This window comes from Microcaecilia unicolor, chromosome 1 (assembly GCF_901765095.1).
Source record: "Microcaecilia unicolor chromosome 1, aMicUni1.1, whole genome shotgun sequence".
Classification (NCBI taxonomy): Eukaryota; Metazoa; Chordata; class Amphibia; order Gymnophiona; family Siphonopidae; genus Microcaecilia; species Microcaecilia unicolor.
This window is the reverse complement of record NC_044031.1, coordinates 620,029,942-620,057,430: the sequence shown is the minus strand read 5'-3', so window position 1 is coordinate 620,057,430 and position 27,489 is coordinate 620,029,942. Positions and strand designations below refer to the sequence as shown.

Genomic DNA, 27,489 nt, shown 5'->3' with positions numbered 1-27,489 from the left:
GTTTGCTACTTTTAATTCTAGTGCACGGCCATTTACTGTCCCCATTAAAAAAGCTTTTTTTTCCAGCCTCGTTAAAAAGGCCCAGCATGTGCCACATTATTGCAGGCCACTAATTGGCACTAATTTAGAATTACGTGCGTAACTGACTTTTCCACTACATCCCAAGGATCAGTCCAGACAAATGGGTTGTGACCATCTGCTAGCAGGTGAAGATAAAGAACTCTAGTAAGTTGTGTCTCATAAGCTTCTGTGCAATATCCCCCAGCAGGTGGGATAGCAACTCCTGTGCGCTGTGGTGACTTCTGTGTGGCCTCCTGTCCTCCTTGCAGGTTCATTTGAGTTTGGGGTTGAGAATATCCTGTGTCTCAGGTGTAAACCTAGTGATCTAGGTCCCTCCCTTCTCCCCCATTGCCACTTTCTACCTCTTTATCTCAGTCTTCCCTTCTCTTTTTCTCCTATCTGTATCAAAAAAGAAGAAGATTGTGAGACTTCAGTGCCTTGGAAATCATGAGACTGGCTGTTTTCTGTGAGCATATTTATTATTCTGTACATCTAAGCCTGTTAAGTCTTGTGTGTGCTGTGGGGGTAAGCTCTCAGCTACTGGTTCCTGCATGCTTTGCTTTACTTCTGTGGACATGCTGCTTTTGCCTTCTTTGGCTGTCAGTACTCCATATGTAGGAGTTCAATCTGGCCCTGCTCCAATGGTGGTTTTGGCAGGCTCAGCCAAAGGGTATATCCCCTTCCGCCATCTGATTTAGAGCAGTTTGCTCTGCCTAAGGTGGATGCCTTTATTACGGCGGTTACTAAACGTACCACTATCCCTGTTGAAGGTGGCACTGCATTAAAGGATATGCATGACCACAAGCTTAAGGCTTTCTTGAAGCTTGCCTTTCAACTAGCTGCGTTACGTTCTCAGGCAACAATTTCTTCTTTTGTAGCCAGGGCTTCTTTATCGTGGATTCAACAATTGTTGAACTCACCTCCAGACTTTCTCCTTACCCTAGCGGCAGGGTTGTCCTATTTGTCAGATGCTCTTTATGATGTTCTGTGGCCTTGGCCGTTTCACAGCGACACTGGCTATGGTTGAGGCATTGGGATGCTGATTTGGCATCCAGATCTTATCTGGTGAAGATGCCCTTTCGGGGGAAACTACTCTTTGGTGTGGATTTGGAGGAGATTGTTAAAGACCTGGGAGATTCCAAGGTCCAGCGGTTACCTGAGGACAAGCAACTAAGTCTCATTTTCGAGAAGCGTGGAGGTATATAAGTACATAAGTATTGCCACACTGGAACAGACCAAAGGTCCATCAAGCCCAGCATCCTGTTTCCAACAGTGGCCAATCCAGGTCACAAATACCTATCAAGATCCCAAAAAAGCTCAATACATTTTATACTGCTTATCCCAGAAACAAGCAGTGGATTTTCATCAAGTCAATTTAATAATGGTCTATGGACTTTTCCTTTAGGAAGCCATCCAAACCCTCTTTAAACCCTGCTAAGCTAACCACCTTTACCACATTCTCTGGCAAAGTTTAATTACACGTTGATTAAAGAAAAGCTTTCTCAGATTCGTATTAAATTTACTACTTTGTAGCTTTATCGCATGCCCCCTAGTCCTAGTATTTTTGGAAAGAGTAAACAAATAATTCCACTCCATTCATTATTTTATAGACCTCTATCATATCTCCCCTCAGCTGTCTCTTCTCCAAGCTGAAGGGCTCTAGCTGCTTCAGCCTTTCCTCATAGGGAAGTCGTCCCATCCCCTTTATCATTTTCGTTGCCCTTCTCTGTACCTTTTCTAATTCCACTATATCTTTTATGAGATGCGGCGATCAGAATTGAACACACTATTTGAGGTGCGCTCGCACCATGGACCAATACAAAAGCATTATAACGTCCTCACTTTTGTTTTCCATTCCTTTCCTAATAATACCTAACATTCTATTTGCTTTCTTAGCCACTGCAGCACACTGTGCACAGGATTTCAATGTATCATCAACAACGACACCGAGATCCCTTTCTTGGTCAGTGACTCCTAACATGGAACCTTGCATTACATAGCTATAGTTCGGGTTCCTCTTTCCAACATGCATCACTTTACACTTGCTCACATTATTCTGAAGAAGCCCTCATTAGATCCTATAACACCCAACAATTATAGACCAGTTTCTAATCTTCCGTTCCTATCCAAAGTGATAGAGACAATAGTGTTTAGACAATTGCAAACTTATGTAGATTCTAAAAATTTGCTACATCCTAGACAATTGGGCTTTAGGAAAGGCCATAGCACAGAGACTATCCTGACTTCAATGTTAAGTGAGATTCATGCAAAACTAGAACATGGCTATATTGCCTTGGTTGTTTCACTGGATCTATCTGCAGCTTTTGATTTAATTAATCATAAACTACTTCTTGATAGACTAGGTGAGATTGGCATTTCAGGGACAATTATGAAATGGTTTATATCTTTTCTTACCGAACGGTCATTTAAAGTAGTTCAGCAGCAATCGTCCTCTACAGAATACAACTTACCATGTGGGGTTCCACAGGGATCGGTCCTGTCCCCATTACTGTTTAATCTATATGTCAGTCCCTTGGCACTTCTCATTCAAACAATGGGTATTAGTTTTTATTCTTATGCGGACGATTTCCTTCTTATACATTATGTTAAACCATCTAATATGGATCTTACACCACTACAAATTTGTCTGGATAAAGTGGCAGATTGGCTCACAACATATCAATTAGTATTAAATCCAGATAAGACTATAACATCTTGGATAGTAGGACAGGGCACATGTCCAGCAGTGGTACCTATGCTATTTGGCAAGAATATCCCTACAGTTAAATCTTTTAGATACCTTGGGGTTATAATTGATTCTGCTCTGACTTTCGAGGAACAAATATCTGATGTAGTGAAAAAATCTTTTTTCCATCTTAGGAGACTTCGGTCAGTTAGGAATTCAATTAGTAAGGATTCCCTTAAAACGTTGACATCTGCTTATATTACCTCACGCTTAGACTACTGTAATATCATATATTCAGGGATCACCCAAGCTAGCTTGAAGCGATTACAAAGAATACAGAATACTGCAGCACGTATGATTTGTAGGGCCCGGAGGGATGACAGAGTAACACCTTTGCTACATCAACTGCATTGGCTTCCAGTTGAAGCAAGAGTTAAGTTTAAAGCCTTAGTCTTGACCCATAAGGCCTTTTATACACTAAATCCTGACTATCTGTCAAATCTAACTATTCCTTACACTGCCACACGAACCCTTAGATCCCTGACAGATAACAGGTTAGTGATTCCTCCTCTTGCTAGGGCTAGATGGGAATCTACACGGAATTCGGCTTTTTTTCTATCTGTCTCCCTCTCTTTGGAATGGCCTTCCAAAAGAGATCAGACTTGAGAAATCTTACTTTCATTTTCGGAAACTTTTGAAAACCTTCTACTTTATCGAGTATGTAGATCAGAATTTAGAATAATGGAAGAAAGGTTATAAATGGGCATCTGTAATATATACTAAGTCAAAACTGTATTATCTGTCTGTGTAGATTATATTATGTATTTAATTTTGTATCTGCAGTGTTCTCCTGTGTATTAATCATGAGTTATATTGTTTTCATCTTATGTAGCTAGTTTGTTGGGTTTGCTGTGCTTTCCTGTAATGATTGGAGTTCTAATGTTTGTCCAATTTGTACTTATTGTACTGCTTTTTTTTTTTTTTTTTTTTTATAAATTGTAAACCGTTCTGTCTTGCAGTAGCAATAAGATACGGTATATAAATTGATGTAAATAAATAAATAAATAAAAAATTAAACATCATCTGCCATTTAGACGCCCAGTCTACCAGTCTCGTAAGGTCCTCTTGTAATTTTTCACAATCCTGTCGCGATTTAACAACTTTGAATAATTTTGTGTCGTCAGCAAATTTAATTACCTCACTAGTTACTCCCATCTATAGATCATTTATAAATATGTTAAAAAGCAGCAGTCCCAGCACAGACCCCTGAAGAACCCCACTATCTATACTTCTCCATTGAGAATACTGACCATTTAACCCTACTCTCTGTTTTCTATCCTTTAACCAGTTTTTAATCCACAATAGGACAATACCTCCTATCCCATGACTCTCCAATTTCTTCTGGAGTCCTTCATGAGGTACTTTGTCAAATGCCTTTTGAAAATCTAGATACACAGTATCAACCGCCTTTATCCACATGTTTGTTCACCCCTTCAAAGAAATGTAATATATTGGTGAGGCAAGATTTCCCTTCACTAAATCCATGTTGGATTTATCTCATTAATCCATGCTTTTGAATATGCTGTGTAATTTTGTTCTTTATAATAGTCTCTACCATTTTGCCTGGCACCAATGTCAGGCTCACCAGTCTATAATTTCCCAGATCCCCTCTGGAACCTTTTTTAAATAATGGTGTTACATGGGCTACCCTCCAATCTTCTGGTACCATGCTCGATTTTAAAGATAAATTACATATTACTAACAATAGTTCTGCCAGTTCATTTTTCAATTCTATCAGTACTCTGGGATGAATACCATCTGGTCCAGGAGATTTGCTACTCTTCAATTTTGTCTTATTGCCCCCATTACATCCTCTAGGTGTATAGAGATTTCATTCAGTTTCTCTGACTCGTCAGCTTTGAATACCATTTCTAGCACCGGTATCTCTTCCAAATCTTCCTCAGTGAAGACCGAAGCAAAGAATTTATTTAATCTCTCCCCTATGGCTTTGTTTTCCCTGATCGCCTCTTTTACCCATCGGTCATCTAGCGGTCCAACTGATTCTTTTGCCGGCTTCTTATTTATTTATTTATTTATTTGCTGCATTTGTATCCCACATTTTCCCACCTTTTTGCAGGCTCAATGTGGCTTACACTATGCCGCAATGGCGATCGCCATTAACGGAATGAGAAGTACAGAGTATTAATACAATTAAGGTACATAGAGTATCAAGTAAATTAGAAGTAGATAGATAAATATCTCACTATAACCACCTTGTCTTGTTACACATAACCCAATACCTGTCATATATAGCCTATAGAGCTGGCATGAATTGTGACTCATACCTACTCCCTACTAACCTTAACAATGTGACGAAGATTTAGACACTTATGCAGGAAACTGAAATCACACTTTAGTACTCATGAGGTCATATGGCAATGATGGGTAAAAGACAGGAAAAGGATTCTCATCCTGCTAAGGGAATCTGAGTGGCCTGCAACCTAAGCCTGCTTATGGCAAGAGCACTAACACAGAATATGTAGACTAAGTTAACGAAATAACGGCGAGACACATCCTAGGGGCAGGACTAGGCTGTGATTTATGTTTTCTGTAACACCAAGGTCACAAACCTGATATAAATGAAGCCCTTATTACAAGGTCTTCAAGGGGGGAGATGTAAATGAGCACAGGTTATGCATTATGGAATGGGTTAAAAGGCCAGAGATTGATAAAGTCTGGAATTTATGATACCCTTAGGGGGCAAGCGGGCCTGGGAAGGAAACTAGTGTAAACAGCAGAAGAATGTTGTTTTAACATCTGAAGGGAACCAGACATTGGGAATCAGATAATGATCTGTGAGAGAGACAGTTTGCAGAACAAGAGTCATGTAAATCATTGTCTGAAACAAACTATATAAGCTACCGTCTCAGAAGAATATTTCAGAGATGCAGACAGACAAACATCTTGTTATGTTATTGAATTGATCTCTCATAAGAAACTATGGTGAATAAAATATACTTTCTCATATCCTGATTACTTAGCATTGGTTTCTTTTACCCCTCCCAGTTGAGAATGGCTGGTTTATGCTAATTTGGGAAGGGATACAAGCAGCCTAAAACACAAGAGACACACCTGTCTGCTCCGGAGCAGGCCAAGTTAAAACACTGGTGGGTTGGTGAAATTTATGGAGCTCCTGCAGTAGGTAGGCTAGGAAGGGTGGTGATCCTGATCAGAAAGGGTTTGCACTGGGAAACAAAACAGGAGATAGCCGACCCGGTGGGTCGATTTATCCTGGCTTCGGTGGTTTTGGAGTGGCAGCCTTGGTTGCTTTGCAATATTTATGCCCCAAATACCTTTGACAAAACGTTCTATGTCCAGTTAATTTGCAAAATACATGACATGGAAGACGTGCCAATATTGCTAGGGGTCGATCTTAATGAGGTGGCTGACCCGAAACTACATAGATCACAACCAAGAGGAAAACAACCTAGCAAAACTCAAGGGGGAATCTCCATGTTATGTTCGGCTTTGGATCCGATAGATGTATGGAGGACACTTCACCCTTTAGAAAAAGATTTCACGCACATATCGAGAGCTCACTCCACAAGGTCTAGAACAGATTATGTCTTACTATCCCGGGAGCGGTTGACATCAGTGGGGGACATAAAACTGGGGCCTATAATGATTTTTGATCATGCATGGGTGGAGTTGCAACTGAAGACTGGGGAAGGACCACCCCGAGGGGGTTCTTGGAGGTTCCCGGCCTTCCTATACAGGGATAGTAACTTTCATTCATTCTTAATATCTAAGTGGCAGGAATATAAGTCTAGCAAGCAATGAAGTACATGGCGAGGATCCGATCCAACTCTGGGAGGCAGTAAAGGCTGTTCTTCGGGGGGGGGGGGGGGGGGAGGTGATATCATATGTTAGTTTCCAGCGGAAGGCCTGAAGCCGAGAGGTGCTGCGATTAGAGAGGTGGGTGACTCTCCTTCGTCAGCAGTTTGGGAGGAGCCACTCTGTTGGGATTAAATCACAGTTATTGGAGAGCCAACAGGCTTTAAATGAACTGTTGCACAGGAGAGCGAAGAGGTCTCAAAACCACTATAAGTATAAGATCTACAGATTTGCAACTAGGAGTGGCAGGCTATTGGTCAGAATGGCCCATAGGAGTTCTGGAAGAGGCAAGATAGCCACACTGAGGGATGCAAGGGGAGGTCTGATGCATAGCAATGACAAAATTAATGCAGTTTTAAAGGAATTCTATGGAAGCCTATATATGGGCCACAGATCTCACCCTCTCTGGACGGGGAAATGTACTTTGCGAACCTTGATCTGTCAGTGGTGACGGCCCAAGGATTGATAGAGTTTAATGCACCTATCACCACTGAGGAGGTGGAGTGGGTGATTCAGCAGAGCACTTTGGGTAAAGCGTTGGGGCCGGATGGGTGGCGGAATGAATTCTATAAGCTTATCCATCCTGAAGTGGGGCCACTCCCAGCAGACGTGTTTAATGAATCAATTCATCAGGGTCAGTTGCCCAGGCACCTTAATCAGGCACAAATCATTGTACTCCGCAAACCAGGTAAGCCGCTGGATCGCACAGACTCTTACCGTCCTATATCTCTGCTAAATGCAGAAGCAAAATACCTGGCCAAAATTCTGGCTAACAGGTTGGCGAGAGTTCTCCCATCGTTGCTTTTAATATACCTAAAAAATTTTTTACTAAAATGTTGTTGCCTCCAACGCAATCTTTTTTCAAAGTCCCTCTTTGCTTTCCTTATCAGCACTTTGCATTTGACTTGACATTCCTTATGCTGTTTCTTATTATTTTCAGTCGGTTCCTTCTTCTATTTTCTTAAGGATTTTGTTTTATTTCTAATAGCTTCCTTCACCTCACTTTTTAATCCATGCCAGCTGTTGTTTGGTCTTCCTCCCTCCTTTTTTAATACACGGAATATATTTGGCCTGGGCTTCCAGGGTGGTATTTTTGAACAGCATCCACGCCTGATGTAAATTTTTTGATCCTCACAGCTGTTCCTCTAAGTTTTTTTTTCACTGTTCTTCTCATTTTATCATAGTCTCCTTTTTTAAAGTTAAACTCTAACGTATTGAATTTCCTTATTATACTTACTGCAAAGGTAATATCAAATCTGATCATATTATGATCACTGTTATCAAGCAGCTCCATCACCATTACCTCCTGCACTGGATCATGCGCTCCACTAAGGACTAGGTCTAGAATTTTTCCCTCTCTTGTCGGTTTCTGTACCAGCTGCTCCATAAAGCAATCCTTGATTTCATCAAGGAATTTCACCTAGCATGCCCTGATGTTACATTTACCCAGTCAATATCAGGGTAATTGAAATCACCTATTATTATTGTGTTGCCCAGTTTGTAAGCCTCTCTAATTTCCGATAACATTTCTACATCCGTCTGTTCATCCTGGCCAGGCGGACGGTAGTACACGCCTATCACTATCCTTTTCCCCTTTACACATAGAATTTCAATCCAAAGGGATTCCAAGATGTGTTTTGTTTCCTGCACAATTTTCAATCTATTTGATTCAAGGCCTTCTTTAACATACAATGCTACCCCTCAACCAATTCGATCCACCCTATCACTACGATATAATTTGTACCTTGGTATGGCAGTGTCCCACTGATTATCCTCCTTCCCCCGGGTCTCAGAGATGCCTATTATATCTAATTTTTCATTTAGTGCAATATATTCTAACTCTCCCATCTTATTTCTTAGTCTTCTGACATTCGCATATAGACATTTCAAACTATGTTTGTTGTTCCTATTTACATCATGCTTAGTACTTGACAATATTAATTTGCAATCTTTTGTCTGATTTTTATTTTTATTTAAGGACACCTGATCTACTGCGGTCTCTTTTGCAACCTCACTATCGGGATACCCTATCTTCCCTGTTTTGGTGATATCTTTAAAAGATACCTTATTCCGAACCATGTGCTTTTGAGCGACTGTCGGCCTTCCCCTCATTCTAGTTTAAAAGCTGCTCTTTCTCTTTTTTAAATGCCGATGCCAGCAGCCTGGTCCCACCCTGGTTAAGGAATAGGCTCCCCCTTCCCCAGAATGTTGCCCAGTTCCTTACAAATCTAAAACCCTCCTCCCTGCACCATCATCTCATCCACGCATTGAGATTCCGGAGCTCTTTCTGTCTCTTGGGCCCTGCGTGTAGAACGGGTAGCACTTCAGAAAATTCTACCCTAGAGGTTCTGGATATGAGTTCTCTACCTAAGTGTCTAAATTTGGCTTCCAGAACCTCTCTCCAGCACAGTCTAAAATCCTATCTAGGTGACGCATGAAGTCCGCCACCTTCTTACCAGGCAGGCAAGTGACCAGGCGATCCTCACGTCCACTAGCCACCGAGGTATCTACATGCCTAATAATTGAATCACCCACTACAACAGCTGTCCTAACCCTTCCCACCTGGGCAGTAGCTCCTGGAGACACATCCTTGGTGTGAGAGGATATTGCATTCCCTGGTGTGCTAGTCCTGTCTACAGGATTACTTCCAGCCTCACCAGGGTGATGCTCTCCGTTTAGGAGGCCACCCTACTCCAAGGTAGCACAGGGGCTGCCAGATTGGAGGTGGCCCTTCTGTGCCTTCTAGAGAATATCTGTTAATGCTGTGGCAGAAACTTCAATGCTGTGGGGGAAGGGGCATGGAGACTAGCTAATAAAGTTTGCTTGATTTTTTTATTTTAGGTTTACGTCAGACGGGGGCGGGCCCAGGTCAGGGAAGGAGAGAGACGTCCTGAAGACTGCAGCAATCAGATGGTCTTCTTGCCCGTGCAGCGCCTTCACACAGAGGTGAGAGGCGCTGCGCAGGCCCAGTAAGGTGGAGGGGGGTCCGGTGGAGGGGGGAGGAGCGGCAGCGATGACCTCAGGGGGGGGCACGGAGGCGGAGGATGATGGGAGGCGGAGCTGTGGGAGAAGGAGAAAGAGAGAGACAGGAAGGGAGGGGGGCCGGGGCTGCTAAACTTTTGATTTTTGTTTTTATTTTTTTATTTAATACAGGGGGAAGCGGGGAGCAGTGGCGACCTCGGGCGGGGGGAGGGGGGCAAGGCTGTCCATACAGGACGCTCCTGACAAGCACCCTTCCCCCCCCTCCCGATCCATTTTTGCTTTTTGGTTTGAATTTCTTTTTTATGCAGGGGGAAGCGGGGAGCCACGTGTTTGTGTGGGTTATTTATATTTTCAAACATACCAGCTTGGATTTTTATGCTACAGGGAGAAGCGGGGAGCAGTGTCTGTATGACAGCTCAGGCCTTAATGACAGCTCTGACCTCACGTTAAATATTTCACGGTAAATGATTTGGTGCAGTTGTCGGTATGGTTAGTGCATCCCGAATTGTCCACATTGCAATTGTGACTCGTTTGCATTCCGTTTTCATTAGCTGCTAGCGTCGTCGGAAAATGGCCTTTAATGCATGCTACGGTTGAAAATTTCTTTGTTAAAAGGTCATTAAAGGGTCGTTAAAGTTTAGTGCATCTGGGTCTAAGTTACCAAGCTCAGAATAAAATAATGTCACTTACCCACAGAGATGTCCTCTTTTCTCTCAGAACTTCTCAGAAAGAAAGTTAAGTGGGATCTTTCCTTTCTATATAGTTTGGATTCTAAGCAGACTATTTCAAACAAATCCTTTGAAGCTAGCCCAGTAATCAAATTGTCCTTAGTAACCTTAGTAGCTGTTCTACTTCCTCACACCTTAAGTCACACCTAATTCAGGTCAACTGCAGTGCTACCTCTTCAGCAGGCGAAAACAGAGAATAACTGTCTTTTAGAACAGTTCAGGCCTAGCTACTATCCTTTTTATACTCTTGGCTGTTAAGTTTCTACCTCTAGAGAAATTTTCAGTTTAAAACCACAGAGATGTACTTTTCTTTCAGAACTTCTCATGGAAGACTAGTGCTTCTGCTTAAAAACCTCACTTTCCTGAGACTCGGTCTTTCTTTCAAGGAGGCAAGAAGACCTTTTCCGCTTCCTCAAGAACCTCTCCCTCTTTGCAGCCCTCGCAATGACGGGGTTGAGGTTCATTCCTTGTACATAGACATAGGTGCGCGTCTTTCCTGTTGTCACAAGGAATGAACCACCATTATCATTCTCCATGGCTACAAGCTAGAATTTTCAAAGCCACTCTCAGATCTTTTCATGCTTCCCTTTGCAGCAGCTCTGCAAAGAGTCAGGCAGTGCTAACTACCTTAGCCTCTTTAAGGCAAGTGGGAGCCGTTCAGCCCATTCCTCTGGCAGAGAGGGGCACAGGTCAATATTCCATCTATTTTGTCATCCCAAAGAAGAATCTTTTCGCCCATTTCTGGATCTCAGAGGGGTGAACAAGTCTGTCAGAGTGCTGCACTTCTGCATGGAGACTTTTCGTTCTGTCATAGCCTTGGTCCAGCCAGGCAAGTTTCTCACCTCATTGGACCTCAAGGAGGCTTATTTTCATATCCCAATTTAATCTCCTCACAGGAAATTTCTCCAGTTTGTGATCCTGGAAGATCATTTTCAATTCAAGGCCATGCCTTTTGGCCTTGCCATTGCACCTCACACATTTTCAAAAGTTGTGGTAATGGTGGCAGTGGCAAGAAACTAAGAAAGCCTTTCTTCTAAATTGAGACCAAATTTCTGTGTTTTGACAATAAGCCAGATTCTATTCCTAGTACATCCTTACCTGGACGATTGGCTAATTTGGGCGCCTTCTTATCAAGATAGTCTTTGCAGTACACAGACAGTTCTGTCTCTTCTTTCTGCACTGGGTTGGGTGGTGAATTATAGCAAGTGTCATCTCACCCCCACCCAGACCCTAGAGTTTCTGGGAGTATGCTTCAGTATCCAGGCAGGAAAGTTTTTCGTGCCTCAGCATCGTCAGCTTAAGTTCAAACAGAAAATTCTCTGACTTCTCTCTCTTCTCTGTCCACAGGTGTGGGATTATGCTCAGGTTCTCAGTTCTATGGTGGCAACTTTGAATATTCTGCCTTGGGCGAAGTTCCACATGTGGCCCCTACAGTCTCTGTTGAGACGGTGGTCTCCAGTATCAGGAACTTATGACCAGCTGCTTCCGTGGATGCCTCAAGCCAGACGGTGTCTAACTTGGTGGCTTCTACCTGCTCACACTCAGGCGATGTTGCCCTTACAGAAGCCTCTCCTAGTTGGTGTGTTCTTACCTCCGATGTAAGCCTCTTCAGATGGGGAGACCATTATCTCCACCACTCTGCATAAGGCTGCTGGTCGAGAGTGGAGGCTTCCTGGTCCATCAGCAGAGTGGAACTTCGAGCTGTTTGGAACGCTCTGCTAGCGTGTGCTCTTGGACAATGTCATAGCCGTGTCTTACATCAAGAAACGAGGAGCAAAGTGTATCGTTAGCCTAGAAGGTGTGTCTTCTTTTTCAGTGAGTGGAATTGAACATTCTGATGATTTCAGTGTCTCACATAGTGGGTTCACTGAATTCCTCACCAGAGTGTCTCTGGACCTGGAGGAATGGCAACTGTCAAAGACTGCATTTTGACTCATTTCCACACAGTGGGGCCGGGCTCATAGCACCAAGGTCCAGTACTTATGGAGGATCCCTCCCACTTTGGTCTAATGACCTGGCTCTTGAGAGGCTGCGATTGAGGAAGGGTTACGCAGATAATGTTATTACTACCTTGTTGCAAGCCTGAAAGAAGTCCACTTCTTCTTCTTATGCTAGAGTGTGGAGAACTTTTGAGAGCTGGTCTGCACAGAATTGTGTTTCTCCATTTTGTGCTGCCTTGTCTCAAAGTTTCTTTCCTTCAGGAGGGATTCAAAGAAGGTTTGGCTCTCAATTCGCTCAAGATTCAGGTGGCAGCATTGGCATGTCATAGAGGCAAGATACAGAATGCCTCATTGGCTGCTCACCCTGATATAGTGTGATTCCTCAAGGGAGTCACACATCTGCATCCTCCTCTCCGCAGTATTTGTCCTCAGTCATCCCCCTTTGAGCACCTTTGTTCAGCAACTATCAAAGATCTTACTTTAAAGGCAGTATTTCTAGTTGCCATTTTGTGGAGTGCACCGTCATCAAAGAAGTTTCCACCTCCCTTGACATCGGGCACTGATTGCAGGTCCCAGGAACAGTCAGCATTGGACACCGAGAATGAGTACGGCTTTGACGTCGTCCTCTTTGGTAGCAAGGCACTCTGATGCTGTGCATTGAGGGAAGCCTAAGCAGCATCTGCATCAGTCCTCATTGAAGCATGGTGCTGGGAGCTCCGGGGCATCGGAGGTGCTGGTCCCTGAAAAGCATCGGCACTAGGAGGATCGCTCCCCCTCTTTAGTGGAGGTGTCTGTGCACCAGTATGAGCAGTAAGGCTTCCACTTCTGGTACAACACAGACTCCTCTCCAGGCTGTCTCTGACCTGGTTATCCACCTTTTGCTGATGCCTCATGTCGATGAAGGGTATTAGGCCATTCTCAGGGAGGAGCTGGAGCAGATGTTCCAGCTGCATTCTGCTCAGGCATCGAGGGCTTTTGCGCCAGCTGCAGCTCAGCCTCAGCTCCTTCCTGAGGTTCAGGATTTGCCGTCTTCAACATCAACATTGAACCATGTTAGCACCACTCTCATAAGTATATAAGTACATAAGTATTGCCATACTGGGACAGACCAAAGGTCCATCAAGCCCAGCATCATGTTTCCAACAGTGGACAATCCAGGTCACAAGTACCTGGCAAGAGCCCAAAAAAGTACAATACATTTTATGCTGCTTATCCTTGAAATAAGAAGTGGATTTTCCCCAAGTCCATTTTAATAGTGGTCTATGAACTTTAGGAAGTCATACAAACCTTTTTTAAACCCCACTAAACTAACTGCTTTTACTATATTCTCTGCCAACAAATTCCATAGTTTAATTACACGAATAAAAAAAAGTTTCTTCGATTTGTTTTAAATTTACTACTTTGTAGCTTCATTGCGTGCCCCCTAGTCCTAGTATTTTTGAAAAGAGGAAACAAGTGATTCAAGTCTACCCGTTCCACTCCACTCATTATTTTGTAGATCTCTATCATATCTCCCCTCACCAATCTTTTCTCCAAGCTGAAGAGCCCTAGCCACTTTAGCCATTCCTCATAGGAAAGTCGTCCCATCCCCTTTATCATTTTCGTAATTTTTCTCTGTTCCCTTTCTAATTCCACTATATCTTTTTTAAGATGCGGTGAGCAGAATTGAACACAATATTCGAGGTATTGTCGCACCATGGAGCAATACAAAGGCATAACAACATCCTTATTTTTGTTTTCCATTCCTTTCCTAATAATACCTAACATTCTATTTGCTTTCTTAGCCACCGCCGCACACTGAGCAGAGGGTTTCAATGTATCATCAACGATGACACCTTTCCTGGTCGGTGACTCCTAATGTGGAACCTTGCATTACGTAGCTATAATTCGGGTTCCTCTTTCCTACATGCATCACTTTGTACTTGCTCACATTAAGCGTCATCTGCCATTTAGATGCCCAGTCTCCCAGTCTCTTAAGGTCCTCCTGTAATTTTTCACAATCCTCTTCTGATTTAACAACTTCGAAAGAGATGGACTCCCAAAAAGTGACATAAATCGGCACTTGGACATCCATCTCACCGAAACATCCAAATCGGTATAATCGAAACCGCATTTCGGACGTTTTTCCCCCGAAGTCCATCGCAAGGACGTCCAAATCTCAAGGGGGCGTATCGGAGGCGTGTTCAAGGTGGGACTTGAGCGTTCCTAAGACTTAGACTTCTTTGAGCCATAATGGAACAAAGCAAAAACATCCAGCACTAAAACTTGCACGTTTTGAGCTGAACCTGTTTTTATTAAGAATAAGGCACAAAATGTTGCCCCAAATGACCAGATGACCACTGGAGGGACCTCCTCTTACTCCCCCAGGGGTCACTAACCCCCTCTCACCCCCAAAACATGTGGTGAAGAACATTACTTGCCAGCCTCAGATGTCATATGCAGGTCCCTGGAGTATTTTAGTGCACTTCAGACAGGTGGACCCAAGTCCATCCCCCCACTACCTGTTATACTTGTGCAGGAAGCTGTGAACCCTCCAAAACCCACCAGCAACCCACTGTACCCAAATATAGGTGCCCCCTTCACCCGTAAGGGCTTTGGTAGTGGTGTACAGTTAGGGTAGTGGGTTTTGGGGGGCTTAGCACACAAGGTAAGGGAGCAGTGTACATGGGAGCATTTTATGAAGTTCACTGCAGTGCCCCCTAGGGTGCCCGATTGCTGTCCTGGCTCCTCCCATGTCCAAATGGCTTGACTTTGGACGTTTTAAACTTGGACTTCTTTGTTTCGAAAATGTACGAAAATCAAAGACATCCAAATCGCAAAATGTCCAAATCCAAGGACGTCCATGGTATTTTCAAACACAAAAGATGGACATCAATCTTTTTCAAAAATGACCTTCTCCACACCTCGGAATTTAGACGTTTCTTTCGAAAATGCCCCTCTTTGTGTCATCAGCAAATTTAATTACCTCACTAATTACTCCCATCTCTAGATCATTTATAAATATGTAAAAGACAGCAGTGCCAACACAGACCCCTAGGGAACCTCACTATCTACCCTTCTCCATTGAGAATATTGACCATTTAACCCTACTCTCTGTTTTCTATCTTTTAATCCACAATAGGACACTACCTCCTATCCTATGACTCTCCAATTTCCTCTGGAGTCCTTCATGAGGTACTTTTTGAAATGCCTTTTGAAAATCCAGATGCATAATATCGACTAGCTCACCTTTATCCACATGTTTGTTTACCCCTTCAAAGAAATGTAATAGATTGATGAGGCAAGATTTCCCTTCACTAAATACACGTTAGCTTTGTCTCATTAATCCATGCTTCTGAATATGCTCTGTAATTTTGCTCTTTATAATAGTCTCTACCATTTTGCCCAGCACCAACGTCAGGCTCACCAGTCTATAATTTCCCAGATATCCTATGGAACCTTTTTTAAAATTTAGCGTTACATTGGCCACCCTCCAATCTTCCGGTACCATACTTGATTTTAAGGATAAATTACATCTTACTAACAATAGTTCTGCAAGTTCATTTTTTCAATTCTATCAGTACTCTGGGATGAATACCATCCAGTCCATGAGATTTGCTACTCTTCAATTTGTCAAATTCCACCATTACATCCTCCAGGTTTATAGAGATTTAATTCAGTTTCTCTGAGTCGTCAGCTTTGAATAACATTTCTGGCACTGGTATCTCTCCCAAATCTTCCTTGGTGAAGACCGAAGCAAAGAATTTATTTAATCTCTATGCTAAATAATTTAATCTCTACACTATGGGTTTGTTTTCCCTGATTGCCCCTTTTACCCCTCGGTCATCTAGCGGTCCAACTGATTCTTTTGCCAGCATCTTGCTTTTAATATATTTTTACTATGTGTTTTTACCTCCAACGCAATCTTTTTTTCAAAGTCCATATTTTCCTTCCTTATCAGCGCTTTGCATTTGACTTGACATTCCTTATGCTGTTTCTTATTATTTTAAGTCGGTTCCTTCCTCCATTTTCTGAAGGATTTTCTTTTAGCTCTAATAGCTTCCTTCACCTCTTTTTTTTATCCATGCCAGCTGTCGTTTGGTCTTCCTTCTTTTTTTAATACACGGAATATATTTGGCTTGGGCTTCCAGGATGGTATTTTTGAACAGCATCCACGCCTGATGTAAATTTTTGACCTTCATAGCAGCTCCTCTATGTTTTTTTTTCACAGTTCTTCTTATTTTATCATAGTCTCCTTTTTGAAAGTTAAATGCTAATGTATTGGTTTTCCTGTGTGTATTTACTCCAAAGCCGATATCAAATCTGATCATATTTATGATCACTGTTATCAAGCAGCCCCAGCACCATTACCTCCTGCACCAGATCATGCGCTCCACTAAGGACTAGGTCTAGAATTTTTCCTCCTTTTGTTGGCTCCTGTACCAGCTGCTCCATAAAGCAGTCCTTGATTTCATCAAGGAATGTTACCTCCCTAGCATACCCTGATGTAAATGTAACAGGGTATGCTAGGGAGGTAAAATTTACATTTACCCGGTCAATATCAGGGTAATTGAAATCACCCATTATTTTTGTATTGCCCAGTTTGTTAGCCTCTCTAATTTCTGATAACATTTCTACATCCGTCTGTTCATCCTGGCTAGGTGGACAGTAGTACACTCCTATCACTATTCTTTTCCCCTTCACACATGAAATTTCAATCCATAGGGATTCCAAGATCTGTTTTGTTTCCTGCAGAATTTTCAATCTATTTGATTGAAGGCCCTCCTTAACATACAATGCTACCCCTCTACCAATTCGATCCACCCTATTACTACAATACAATTTGTACCCCGGTATGACAGTGTCCCCCAGGTTATCCTCCTTCCACCAGATCTCAGAGATGCCTATTATATCTAATTTTTCATTTAGTGCAATATATTCTAACTCTCCCATCTTATTTCTTTGGATTCTGGCATTCACATATAAAGATTTCAGACTATGCTTGTTGTTCCTATTTACATCTTGCTCAGTAGTTGACAGTGTTAGTCTCCTTTTTAAATGCCAATGCCAGCAGCCTGGTCCCACCTTGGTTAAGGTGGAGCCTGTTCTTCTGGAATAGGCTCCCACTTCCCCAGAATGTTGCCCAGTTCCTTACAAATCTAAAACCCTCCTCCCTGACTGTCACCTCATCCATGCTTTGAGACTCCAAAGCTCTGCCTGTCTCTTGGGCCCTACACATGGAATGGGTAGCACTTTGGATAATGCTACCCTAGAGGTTCTGGATTTGAGCTTTCTACTTAAGTGCCTAAATTTGGCTTCCAGAACCTCTCTCCCACATTTTCCTATATCATTGGTACCCCCATGTACCAAGACAGCCGGCTCCTCCCCAGCACTATCTAAAATCAAGTGACCAGGCAATCCTCATGTCCACTAGCCACCCAGCTATCTACATGCCTAATAATCGAATCACCAACTACAACAGCCATCCTAATCCTTGTCTCCTAGGCAGTAGTTCCTGGAGACACATCCTCGGTGCTTGAGGATATTGTATCCCCTAGTGTGCTTGTCCCATATACAGGATTACTTCCAGTTGCACCAGGGTAATGCTGTCCTTTTAGAAGAACTGTCTCCTTCAAGACAGAACAGGGGCTGCAAGATTGAAGGTGGGACTTTTCTACAACGTCCCTGTAGGGCTCCTCTATGTACCTCTCTGTCTCCCTCAGTTTTTCCAAGTCTGCTACTGTATCCTCAAGAGAACAGATTCATTCTCTCAGATATAGGAGCTCTTTGCATCAGGCACACACATAAGACTTCTCACCAACTGGGGGATAATCATAGATATGACACTCAGTACAAAAGACTGGATAGCACCCCTCTTGCTGCTGGACTGCTGTCTGCATCTTAGTATTATAGAGTTGTTTAATTAAAACTTCTTAAGGTACCAGGGATATCAGATGAATATAAAGAGCCTTAAGATTTGTGTAATTTGTAATTTATTTAGGGTTTGCTTCTCAGAAAATAGTTAAATGTAATTAAAACTGTAATGAAAATTCCCTTCTTGTTGTCCTAATTAGAGTAATTGACTATAAATTGTGAGAGGGTAGGTGAAAGGGGATCCGGGAAGGCACGCAGAAGGGAGGTGCAGGCAGCCGGGGAACCCCAACGGGGCAGACTTCATGTGCACAACACCCACATTCAGAAAGCTGCGCTACCGGAGGCAGAGAGGTTGGCCGGGTTAAGGAAGAAGAGGAGGAACTACCAGTCCCAGAATCCTCTCTTCCCCACCCGGCTGTGCAAGAATTAGGGGAGGAGATAGAAGATTGGGAAATGGTCTCTGAGGGAGGTGATGAGGGCCAGCTGGAGAGGTTGGGGGCGGGGGAAGTTGAAGAGGAGGATAAAATGGAGGTTACTGAAGGACTAGAGGAGGAACAGAAGGAGATTGGCGCTCTGGCTCAAACCCGAAAAGCTGCTGTAAGAGGGTGGCTAGCTGTGCCTTGGAGAGACTGGTGGAAGACCAGAGGAGAGAGACTGAGGCGTTGGGGGAGATCTCTACTAAAGAGGAAACAGGTGCAGCCCCTGGGAGAGAAAGAGGGCTGGGCACAATTGAAACCCCAGTCTGAACCAGGTGGGACCAAAGCTGTGTAGCTGTGCTGTAAGAAAGACTGTGTAAACTGTTTCATACTGGAAAGGTCTGGGCCTGCAACCTACCAAGCTATGGTGTTTTCTTTCTGATAATGTACTGTTCCCTAAAAGAAGTAATTTTGGCTAAAGTGAAGTTATATGGACTGTTTAAACCCTGAATGAGACTTTGGCAGCAAATCTTAACAACCTGGGAGTAAGATGTTTTCCTTTTGTGTCTATGCTGAATGGAAGCAAGAAAATAAAGTTTATTTTCTATAAACGTTTTGCCTTGATTGAGCCTCTGTGGAAACAATAGAGAGAGGAGGAAGTCCTGCAAGCTCTCAAGGGTCTGGCGCTGAGTTCCCAGAACAGGCCAAGGTGGTGTGGAGCGAGGCAACAGTCGGGTGAAGAAGGAAGCTAAGCAGGGTCGAGCCCAGCTGGGTCCTGGAAGGGGGACCCAGCTACAAAATGAAGAGTTGAGCTAGGGATGAGTGGGAGTTGGGAAGGGTGAGTGGGAAAAAGTACCGAACCAGACCCTACTGTTAATAACTGTGTTTATTAATATCCTACAATTCCTCTTTTAAACCCAATCTTTATGTTACCAAGCACAGAATAAAATAATGTCACTTACCTACAGAAATGTCCTCTTCTCTCAGATCTTCTCAATATTGGGAGAGGAAGCTTCCCTGGAGTCAGAGGGCAAGTCTGTACCTTTGTTGCCCTCCAGACTATGGCCATGGTACCACTGAGCTGAGGCCGGCACAGACTCTCAGACCATTTTGAGTACCTAGAGGAATTTGATCTGGACTTTTCATAGTCCATATTACTTCTTGGAAGAGGAATCTTGTGGTATCCCTTCTGACTCCTCCTCACCATAGGAGAGGCGTAAATCTCCACCTAACAGGCTCTTGTTCACTGGTTTTGTGAAGGAAATAGCTTTGGCCATCCCATTTAAGTTGGAAGCAGAGGAGGAGTCCAGGGCTGAAATGTTATCAGTCTTGACATGAATCTCCTCCCAGTGAGTTTCCATTATCCTGAAGGACATGCTGCTGAAGAACTGGGAATCTCCTCTCTCAGTTCAAGTTGTACCAAAGAAGGTGGATATACAGTACCATATCTAAAAGAATCCCAGATTCAAGAGGGTGCAATTGCTACACGACTCTCTCATAGTGAAATCCACTGTCAAGTACTGTAGATCAGAAGCTCCAGGACTCATGACTAGGCACTCCCAGGTAGGGAGGCTCCTACTCTGGACTCATTTGGGAGAAAACTTTATCATGCCTCAATGTTTATTGCCTGTATCCAGACCTACCAGCTCTACATGAGCATCTACTTGAAGTCCCTGGCTCACAGTTCACTTAGTCTTGTGGACTGTCTCCTTCAGGAGCAAGCTATGGAGCTTTGTCAGTTGGCCAAAAAGCAGCTGGCATGCAGGAAGTATTTGGCCAGGGGCAGCTATGATACTTTTGACATTGTTTGCAGACTCTCTGCCTTGGGTGTAGGAATGCATGGACTCTCTTGGCGTTTGAAGAGAGGTAAGCAGATGTTCCCTGCCGAGGAGACAGTCTTTTGGGGGACAAGGTGGAGGAGGTTGCTGACTTCATTAAGAAACATACTGACACCATTCAGTCCCTCTCTCGGCAGTCTCCAGCTGCATCCTCCTGTACTAGAAGGTTTTCGAGTGGGTTGAGGTGCAGACCTTATTATTCTCAAAGGCGTAGGTTTCTGCTGCCTTCCCGCTTATCCCAGCAGTCCCAGCCACATCAGCCTAGGACTTTTGAGTTCTAGGCTTGTGACTGGCTGCAGGATAGCATAGCCACAGTCCATCCCGGACCATCTTCTGGTAGAGGGAGTCTGAATTTTTTCCATCAAAGGTGGCCCACTATAACCTTCGAGTGGTGGGTTCTACAAATAGCCCATCTGGGCTACACTCTACAGTGGCGTCAGAGACCACCAAATTGCCCACCAAGAGCATCATTCATCAGCTCTCAGCACAAGAATGTACTTGAAGGGGAAAACTCCGCCCTTCTCCAGGCCAATGAGGCCGAACCAGTGAAACCAGGGGAGGAAGAGAAGGTATTCTATTCCAGGTACTTCCTTGTGCCCAAAAAGACAGGAGGATATCGTCTCATCCTAGACCTAAAGGACCTGAACAAATTCCTGGTCAAAGAAAAGTTCAGGATGATTTCCCTGTGCACCCTTCTCTCCATGATTCAGGAACAAGATTGTCCATGCTCTCTGGACTTAAAGGATGCCTATACCCACATTTCGATGCTTCCCAGTCACAGGAAGTATCTCCTATTTTGAGTAGGGAAGCACCACTACCAATACTGCTTTTGCCTTTTGGCCTCACATCAGTTCTCAGAGTTTTTACCAAATGCCTAGTAGTAGTCACAGCATTGCTACACAGACTGGGAGTCTGTGTTTCCCTAATTGGACAACTGGTTGGTCAAGAGCATATCGCAAAAATGGGTTCAGGCGTCCGTGCAGAGAACTATTTGGGTGCTAGAGCTACTAGGGTTTATTATAAATTATCCCAAGTCCCACCTGCAACCTGTACAGAAATTGGGCTTGGGCTTTCCTAACGCAAGCGAGAGTGGATGCCTTGGTGATGCTTGCCTCGCAAGTCCACTGCAGCAAGCAGGTCACAGCTCGGCAGATGTTGAGTTTGCTAGGTCACATGACCTCCACAATGCATGTCACTCCCATGGCTCGCCTCCATTTGACAGGGGTCCAGTGGACTCTGGCTTTTCAGTGGTCTCAAGCTATGAGGAAGGAACCTAGCAAATGTCATTCGAGTCCCTCCAGAGCTAGTTCACTCCCTCCCTACTCTGGCAGACAATTTGGCAGAATTTGACCACAGAAATCCCATTTCAAATACCACCTCTTGAAAAGGTGTTGACTAGCAACCTCGGAAGGGGAGTCATGCAGATAGTCTTCACACCCAAGTGACATGGTCTGCTTAGGAGACAGATCTCTACATCAACCTCCTGGAGCTAAGGACAATTTGGAACACTCTAAAGGCTTTCAGAGATCAGCTGCTGAACCAAATTGTTGTCATTCAAACCAACAACCAGGTTGCAGTGTACTGTGTGAACAGTATGGGATCCCACCCCTTGAGTCAGGAAGCGATAGGGATGTGGCAGTGGGCCACTCTCCATTGAATGGTTCTGCAGGCCACATATGTGTCTGGCAAGGAAAACAGCTTGGCGGACAGACTGAGCAGGATTATGCAAACCAGGTTTAAGGACTTAAAATTCTATGCTTTCAGGGTCAGAGAGCATAGAAATTCAGTTCTTAAACCTGCCTGAGGGTGTCTTCAAAATCTTGCTTGCTTCCAGAAAAGATTCCACTAAGAGATATTATTCTTTTAAATGGAGGAGGTTTGCTGTCTGGTATGAGGGCAAACCCCTAGATTCTCTTACTATCCCTACACAAAAACTGCTTGAAAAGCTCCTGCACCTCTCTGAGTCTGAGTCTGGTTTGAAAACCAACTCTATAAGAGTACATCTCAGTACAATCAGTTTTTACCATCTATGTGTGTGTGTGGGGGGGGGGGGGGGGGGGGGGGGGGAGGGAGGATAAGTCCATCTCTGTACAGCTTCATGAGAGGTTTGCTGTTGACAAAGTCCCCGGTCAAACCTTCTGCAATGTCATGGAATCTCAATGTCATTCTCAACCAGCTGATGAAAGCTCCATTTGAGCCACTGGATTCCCGTCATCTGAAGTATCTGACCTGGGAAGTTATATTTTTGGTGACGGTCAGTTTACAGAGTCAGGGAGCTTCAGGATCTCGTAGCTGATCCACGTTTTACTAAGTTTCATCACAACAGAGTAGTTATTCGCACGTACCCTATGTTCCTTTTTAAGGTGGGGTCAGATTTCCATCTTAGTCAGTCAATTATTCTACCAGCATTTTTCCCAAAACCTCATGCCCATCCTAGCAAAGGTGTACTGCACATCTTGGACTGCAAGTGAGCCTTGGCCTTATATCTGAGCAGGCTAAAGCCCATAGACAGTCCACTCAGCTTTTTGTTTCTTTTGACCCAAACAGGATGGAAGTAGCCATTAATAAATGCATTCTTTCCAATTGGCTAGCAGATTGCATCTCCTTCACATATGCCCAGGCTGGGCTGCCTCTGGACGGTCATGTCACGGCTCATAGCCTCAGAGCTATGGCTACATTGGTGGCCCACTTGAGATCAGCCTCCATTGAGGAGATATGCAAGGCTGTGGCATGGTCTTCAGTCCATACATTCACATCTCACTACTGCCTTGAGCAGGATACCCGACGTGACAGTTGTTTCAGTCAAACAGTCCTGCAGAATTTATTTGGTGACTAGAATCCAACTGCACCCCCCTAGGCCCATTTTTGTTCTGTTCCAGGCTGTACTTTCACAACTAGTTGGCTATATTTTCAGGTGAATTGACTTCAAGGCCTTGACATTTTGAGTCCCTGTTGTACTAGCCGTTTGTTTTCGTTGAGCCTGGTAGCTAGGGATTTCCACATGTGAAAATACATTGGGCCTGCTTGTCCTCAGAGAAAGCGAAGTTACTCACCTGTAGCAGGTGTTCTCTGAGAACAGCAGGCCCAGTATGCTTCCCTTGGAGTTCTCTTCTTCAGTTATACTATCAAACTGAGGTAGCTGTTCTCGTGCATTGGGCAGAAAAGTACCTGCGCATATGCAGTGGGACACTGTCAGAAGTTTCCTAAAGTTATGCGTATTAGACAGCATCCATATCGGGATCTGTCAGAAGACATTACCCACATGTGAGAATACTGGGCCTTCTGTCCTCAGAAAACATCTGCTACAGGTGAGTAATGTTGCTTTCCTTGACAGTGGCATTCCGAGGGGCGCTGACACCCGGGGTGGATCGCCGATGTGCCCCGCTCCCCCGGGTGCAGCGCAACCCCCCCCCCCCCCCGGCGAAGGGACACCCCCCCACCCCAGCGAAAGAACCCCCACCGGGTGCACACCGCTGGGGGGGGGGTGCCGCGCGCCGGTCATCGTCGTTGGTTTCCATGCTCCCTCTGCCCCGGAATAGGTTACTTCCTGTTCCGGGGCAGAGGGAGCATAGAAACCAATGATGCTGACTGGTACGCGGCACGCCCCCCCCCCCCCCCCCCCCCCCCCCTTGGTACGCCACTGTTCCTTGATGATCTTTTGTCTTCCTGCTTTTTATTCTTCTGCACACAAGATCCCTACTTAGGGATCCTTTTACTAAGCTGCGCAAGCGCCTATGCGCACCAATTTTGAGTTATCACCCAGCTACCATGTGGCCCTTGCAGTAATTTCATTTTTGACGCATCTGCTACGCGCACTGAAAAATATTTTTATTTTCTGGCGTGCAGGCGATAATCAGGCAGTAATCATCATTCTACGCGTGTAGACCATTACCACCCGGTTACCGCATGAGACCTTATCCCTAGGTCAATGGCTGGTGGTAAAGTCTCAGACCCAAAATGGATGCACGGCAATTCTCATTTTGCTGCACGTCCATTTTTGGCAAAAATTTTAAAAAGGCATTTTTTACAGGTGCGCTGAAAATGATTCTGCGCGCGCCCAAAACATGTGTCTACACTACCGCAGGCAATTTTTCAGCGTGCCTTTGTAAAAGGGCCCCTTAGTTTCCTCCAGAACCCATCTTTCCAATTGCATACCACACAACTATTTAATTTTCTAAGTAACTAGTAATAATAGCATGGCTGTCACCCAAACATCCGGCTTTTTAGGTGCCCTGTGTAGTCTGCCAGACAGATCCAGCTATTTTAGTACCTGCATTTTTGCTAGAATTTCTAGTTAATTACAACATTTGCAGCCTACCTTGTAGACCCAGCTGCTATTTTGGTTCTGTCATCACAGTATGACCTAAATAGCTGCCATTACTAGTGAACCTCCCATGTCCCTTGTGTTATATGCTGAACAAACCTGGCTACATGAGCATTTGCATTTCCACTAGGACTTCTAGTTGTCAGTGTCAGTGTTGCTCTTATTAATCACTATTTCCCCTTAAAATAAGAGTTCAATGCGATGTACAAATATGAATAATCTTAGTTAAACATAATGTAAATAATAAATGTAATTGCTAATAAAATCATCCAAAAAGATATGTTTTCAGCTGCTTTCGGAATCTCAAATAGACTATTCAACTCTAATGGTTAAAGAAAGAGATTTCCAAAGTGGTATTGTAACAACTATAAAACTAGTATTAAATATTCTAACAGAATGCAGAATTTGCAGCCTCCCAAATAGCTGCTGTTTGATTCTACCATTGTAGCCTATCAGGCAACTTAGCCGTGTTAATGGCTACATTATTCCTTGAACTTAATAGTGCTTTCTATTAGCCTCTTTACTCATATTAACTGTCTATATTATTGAAGCTCCAATGCCCCCCTGAACAAGCACCAATATCCACCTGATCCAGACTAGTTTGTATTCCCAGGCTGTACGCTCTTTCCAATTATAGCAATTAAGAATCCTCTGCACTTATCCCAGGCCTTCTTCGTCTCACAGAAACAGAGAAAATGATGGCAGATAAATACAGCCTATTTACAATTCCTGCTCTATTCTATTACAGACTGTTCAAAATACTGCACTGCGGCTGATTATTCTTTAAAATGCTCAGATCATTTAGCAATGTATTATTCCAAAGTTCATTGGTTGCTGGTGGCTGCTCTTGTTATTTTTAAATTAGGCTGTTTGATGTACAAAGTATCTCATGGCTTAGCTCCTTCATATCTAACATATTGTTTTGTTTTGGCCATATTAATGCATAAGACCTGATCATCTAATCTGTTTTCTTTTCTGCCTTTAAAGAGAAAAATAAGGAAGAAAATTATAAATTCTTTAATATGTTACCAGCCCCTACGTCTTGCCCCATCCTTGGCCACCTTTAAATCTAGACTGAAAGCCCACCTCTTTAACATTGCTTTTGACTCGTAACCACTTGTAACCACTCGCCTCCACCTACCCTCCTCTCTTCCTTCCCATTCACATTAATTGATTTGATTTGCTTACTTTATTTATTTTTTGTCTATTAGATTGTAAGCTCTCTGAGCAGGGACTGTCTTTCTTCTATGTTTGTGCAGCGCTGCGTATGCCTTGTAGCGCTATAGAAATGCTAAATAGTAGTAGTAGTAGTAGTAGTAGGCTGCTAAACTGGGTAAAGATATTTCTTCTTTAATAGTACAGGCATCAAGCTATGTGCATTTTAGATGTTTGCTTAAGACTCACTTGTTTTTGAAATGATTGTTAGCTTTTGTATCCATGGAACTTTGTATTTCTGGATTCTTCAGATTTATTGTTTATAACCCGCATTAAACTGCGAGGCATTGCGGGGCTATAAAAATAAACTGTTATGTTCTACAATTCCATCCTCTCCTTCAGAGATCCTCTGTGCTTATCTCATCTTTTCTTCAATTCAAATACCGTCCTTGTCTCCACCACCTCCACAGGAAGGCCATTACACATGTCTACCACTCTTTCCATAAAGAAGTATGCCCTTAGATTATTCTTGGGTCTATCTCCTTATACCAAAACCTCCAATTACTGTTTTGCTTGCCACCATCCACCCCAGGAAGGTATTCCATGCTTCAATCACCAATTCCATGAAAAAATAATTTCCTTATGTTTCTTCTCATTCTGTCTTTTGTCACTTCATGTCATGACCCCTTGTTTTAGAAGCTATACTATCTGATCATTTGTTTTACTTCCTTCTTTACTAATTCATGCAAGAATGAAAGATGCCACTTGGCTGGAGTGCCATCTGTAGATCAGGAGAGAGATACATAATCTTGCCCCATTTTGTACCACATTTACAAAAGACTGAACTAGTTAGTTTACACAAGTTGAAAGTGATTTATTGAGTTACATCATTATTGATGGAGTTGCACTGGTTGCCAGTTGCTGCATGTGTAGAATTTATTTATTTATTTATAAATTTAAAGTTGCAAGTACGGTTATCTATGGTTTATGAAGTTCTCACATTCAATTATTATCTATACCATCTTTCAGATCTTCATCTCGATTCTGTTCCACATTAAGTTTAGGTTTTCCTAAAGTTAAGCATGTGTTACTCAAAAGATTTCATGAAAGTTCATTCAGTTATCAATCTACTAGTTTATGAAACACTATTCGGGTGTTTATACAGACAATAGCTAATTATATGTTGTACTGCAAATCTTTGAAGATCTATTTGTTTAACAAATATTTTGAGTGATTTTATGTATGCTGTTAATTTTTGGCTTAATTTTGTGACCCGCTTTGATTCTTATGCAGAAATAGGCAGGATACAAATGCTGGTATGGTATGGTAATTTCCCTGGTTCAGCTTCTCTCAACAGGGATTTTTCTTATTCCCTATGATGTTCAGGAGAAGTATATACAATATTCCCCTTGCCAAATGTCCTGAGAAATTTGTTTTCCTATATAGGAACACAATTTTCAATTCATAACTTTTTATTTGGTCTTGCTGAAACTCCCAGAATGTTTCCAAATTTTGCATGCCTGTCACGTCCACTATATGCAAATCTCTCTCATGCATTTTCTTTAACCCAACTGGCTGGTGGTCCCCCAAGACAAGTTTGAGATCACTGCACC

At 43.3% G+C, this 27,489-nt stretch overlaps 1 protein-coding gene across 1 annotated transcript in view; it reads right to left on the bottom strand.

Moving 5' to 3' along the window:
- LOC115460481 (speriolin-like) overlaps positions 1-27,489 on the bottom strand; it is a 311,675-nt gene that overhangs the window by 89,975 nt on the left and 194,211 nt on the right. The window lies entirely within an intron of this gene.